Source organism: Schistosoma haematobium, chromosome 1 (assembly GCF_000699445.3).
Source record: "Schistosoma haematobium chromosome 1, whole genome shotgun sequence".
NCBI classification, from domain to species: domain Eukaryota; kingdom Metazoa; phylum Platyhelminthes; class Trematoda; order Strigeidida; family Schistosomatidae; genus Schistosoma; species Schistosoma haematobium.
In genome coordinates, this window is record NC_067196.1 from 73,182,308 (window position 1) to 73,186,317 (window position 4,010).

Here is a 4,010-nt window from a genome sequence, read left to right on the forward strand (position 1 = left end):
CATCAAGTCGATAAGAAGAGTTCTGCGATCACTATTGTTTCAGAAGGTATTGGTGGATGAGTCTTCGGGAGACTTAGTGTTAGTAAACAATGTTGGCTCACCGAGAAGTTTATGGCCCAAAGCTATTGTCGAACAAGTAAGCTATGGCTCTGACGGACAGGTTCGTACGGCAAAATTGAGAACCGCAAACGAAGAAACTGTTCGGGACGTACGAAGCTTATGTCTACTAGAAGGAGCCGGCTGTCTGACGGCGACGACGACTCTGGACAACGGACGTGGTGCGCGTTTCGAGGGGAGTGTAAAATGTGATCGATAGACGAACCCACCAATAATAAAGTGAAACGCTCACCACCACATTAACTCCCTTTGACCTTGTGCGACCGTATCTCTTTATTAACCAATCTCAGTTTGATGTTCATTGTAAAGCAATATTTGCTTTGTTGGCTCATTTTTCCTATTCTCTGGCTACTGTTTGGTATGTTATTTGTCTCTGTTTTTCCCTGTATTAATAGACCGTACTGTTTGTTTGTACACTGACGATGTTAATTTATGTTTTAGAAACAGATAAAGTTTATCTAGCCAAATAGCTTGCTTGTTCTGACTTTGGCCAAACCAAGACACTGTATTGGACGGTCTAGGGAATAGCTCAGAATTAAACATGTAGGAAATTGCTTCCTACACTGTTGCTGAACCGGATGAAAGACGCAGTAGACGCCCAACTTCCAGTTAAGCAAGCTGGATTACGTAAGGATCGGTTGTGCACAGAACAAATCATGGCACTACTGATCATCGTCGAACAATCAGTTGAGTGGAACTCGTCACTATACATCAACTTCATTGATTATGAAAAGACGTTTTTGACATTGTAGATGGGAGAACATTATGGAAACTTCTTCGGCAATACGGAGTTCCTGAGAAGATTGTCAACATTATCTGGAACTTATACGACGGACTACAGTGCAAAGTCGTGCATGGAGGACAGCTGACAGATGCATTCAAGTAAGGACAGGAGTCATACAAGTCTGTTTACTCCCTCTCTTCCTCTTTCTTCGGGTGGTCGACTGAATTATGAAGACCTCGATATCTGGGAGAAAACATGGTGTAGCGGTAAATAAATCCCCAAAATAAATAGCTCTGTAAGTTTTCGACATTGGATGCTGACCAGATTAGTTTTAGTAGACTCACCTAGCTGAAGGCGCTCGGTCATGCATCCGCACCAGATCACGTGTGAGAACGCCATGCTCAACATCTACTGCAATCGCTAGCCAGACTAGATCAGACAATTCCGATATATTGGCAATCGTCAAATACAACTTCTGATCTCCTCGATTCTGTCTTTTGATTTCTCTTGGTGGGTACCAGTTATAATAGAAGGTGTTACTGGTAAAAGCGTTGTCAAACACTGAATACCTGTGCCATCTTCATTGGTGAGCCCGACGTGATCTGGCACACCAAATCGTAAACTGTGAGTCTGTCCCATTTTGGGATTCTATATATCATTGGTTTATTTTAATTTTTTATACATTGTGATATTTTTTTCCCGCGTTTTTGGATATCTATATATTTTCCACTCGTGTATCCTCGTACTTAATTTTCCCCTATGACTGAACAGACCCCCAAGGTATTTAAGATTAAGACTATGTCCCCACCCTCGTTCCAACTCACGCCCTTCTGACCCGACAATATCGAAGCCTGGTTCTGCTACGCAGAAGCCGACTCCCACGAGCACGGCGTGAACGACACACGTGCACAGTTCCTCGCAGTGGTCAAGGCACTACCGCGAGAATTCAACAGGTACGTAACACCTAGTATGTTTACTAGTGATGTTTCTGAACCGTACGAAACCTTAAAGCGTTCCATTCTTAAACGAGGAGACCTAACCGATCGACAAAGGTTAGACCAACTCTTTAATAACATAGACCTGCAACACAGTTCTGCGACGGACATGTTGCAAAGGATGAGAGAGGTTATAGGCCTAAGAACTTTCGACGAATGCCTATTCAAACAACTTTTCTTGTCTAAACTTCCCCAACAGGTGCAAGCAGTCCTGGTCTCGTTTCAGAACAACGCCTTAGACGAGCTGGGTACATCTGCCAATCGTATCTTAGAAATTACGAAATCTTCTACTACCGAGGTTTTTTCAGTCAAAGAAAAGCCTCAAACGACTCAGAATGACATAACCGAGTTATGTCATACACTTACGCGTTATCTTAGCTTTCGTAACGACCGTAAGCGATCACACACCCCACGTAGAAGCACTTCACGTAAGCGATCTGTCTCTAGACCACGAGAGACGGATAACCCCGACTGGTGCTGGTATCATAACCAGTATGAAAAGTCTTCCAGAAATTGCAGAAAACCCTGCAATTTTCCCAACTCAAAACCGATTGACTCGAAAAACAACTCGGGAAACTTCCAAGCCGACACGCGTTAACGGCAACCGTAGCCGGCGAACATAGCCGTCTGTTATACGTCACAGATGTGACAACGAGAGTTCGCTACCTCGTCGACACTGGCGCAGAAGTTAGCGTTCTCCCAGCGAATCCCAACGACCGACTTCACGAATCGGCTTTAAACTTACAGGCGGCAAACGGAAAACCTATCGCTACGTAATGGCAAAAGGTACGTTTACCTTAACGTGGGTTTACGCGAACCCATTCACTGGATCTTCGTTGTTGCAGATGTTTCTATGCCAATCATTGGTATGGACCTTCTACAACACCATAATCTGATCATCGATACGCGCAAACGGAGGCTAGTAGACGGAAACACTAATTTATCCGTTTGCGTAACTTCCTTCTCTGGTTGCAGATTATCCCCAGTCACAATTAAGCATATGATAGACCCACTTATCAGCCACTTCTCGATAAGTATCCTGGGATACAACAAACGCAACCGAGATTACCGTGTGTAACCAGCAATGTTACACATCACATCACGACTACAGGACCACCTGTATTCTCTAAAGCACGACGAATAGCCCCTGAAAAGCTAAGGTTGGCGAAAAACGAGTTCGATCACATGATAGACTTAGGAATCATACGACCGTCAAATAGCCCATATGCATCTCCGTTGCACATGGTCCCTAAAAAGGACAGCAACGATTGGCGTCCAACTGGTGACTATCGGCGATTGAACGCGAAAACCATTCCCGATCGTTACCCGTTGCCTCACATTCACGATTTGACAGCTACCTTAAAAGGTACAACTGTATTTTCGAAAATCGACTTGGTTAAAGCTTATAACCAAATCCCCATGGCCACAGACGACATACCGAAAACCGCCATCATTACTCCCTTCGGCTCTATGAATTTTTGCGAATGCCTTTCGGTCTAAGGAATGCTGCTCAAACATTCCAAAGATTCATAGACGACGTTTTTCGAGGTCTCAACTTCGCACATGCGTATGTTGATGACTGCTTAATAGCAAGTCTGGACAGAGAATCACATCTCAAGCATCTGGATCTTGTTTTCGACCGACTACAAAAACATGGCATTACTGTAAACGTTCAGAAATGCCAAATCGGAGCTGACTCATTAGACTTCCTAGGACACACTATAGATGCTCAAGGCATTCGACCCCTTAGGACCAAAGTGGCGGCAATTCTGGATTACCCAGAACCGACCACGATCAAGCAACTACGAACGTTTAACGGCCTTGTAAGTTTCTATAGACGATTCATACCGAAATGTGAGTTACTCATGAAACCTCTTACCGACCAACTTTGTGGAAATGCGAAATCCACTAATTTAGACGAGACTGCACAAAAAGCATCCTCCACAATTAAGGAACTTATCTATCGCTAAAGCAACAATGCTTGCACATCAGGACACCCGAGCACCCATTAGCATCGCAGTAGACGCATCCGACTCAGCAATCGGAGGAGTCTTACAACAATGGGTTAACAACTCCTGGCAACCCTTGGCATTTTTCTCTAGACGGTTGCTAGACACCGAATCGAGGTACAGCACATTCGGTAGGGAACTCCTAGCTATGTATTGTGCTGTACG